Source organism: Polyodon spathula, unplaced genomic scaffold, assembly GCF_017654505.1.
Source record: "Polyodon spathula isolate WHYD16114869_AA unplaced genomic scaffold, ASM1765450v1 scaffolds_3661, whole genome shotgun sequence".
Classification (NCBI taxonomy): domain Eukaryota; kingdom Metazoa; phylum Chordata; class Actinopteri; order Acipenseriformes; family Polyodontidae; genus Polyodon; species Polyodon spathula.
This window is the reverse complement of record NW_024475120.1, coordinates 9,540-10,000: the sequence shown is the minus strand read 5'-3', so window position 1 is coordinate 10,000 and position 461 is coordinate 9,540.

The window sequence follows — 461 nt, the reverse complement described above, 5'->3', positions numbered from 1 at the left end:
ACTACTGTTATATGTGCATGCAAAACACTATTTTATATGTGTTATATATGAGAGATGTTCTTAATATGTGACATCATCTTCTAATTGATTATATTTTACTAAATTAAAGGTATGTGTTTCTTTTAACCTCATGTTGTTTCATCATTTTATTAATGAGTCAGTTTTAATTCCATATACCGATGTCTAACAGAATATTTGACAAAAGATTGTTTAAGTCAATTAGTTTCACTAAGTTTAAGTGGTAATAGTTTTCATTAGAATTATTTATCCCTTAAAAATTGTACTAACCAGGCTCTGACCTGTACCTGACTTTTGAATGTGCTATTCCAAGCAGTTTTCCACAGTTTCCTGCTTTTTACAAAGCCAGAGTCTGTGCAAACACTTTTTTTTAATTTATGACCTATGAATGTCTGTTAAGCCATAATTTTTCCATATTATTTCTAGATATATTCTTATCTGTG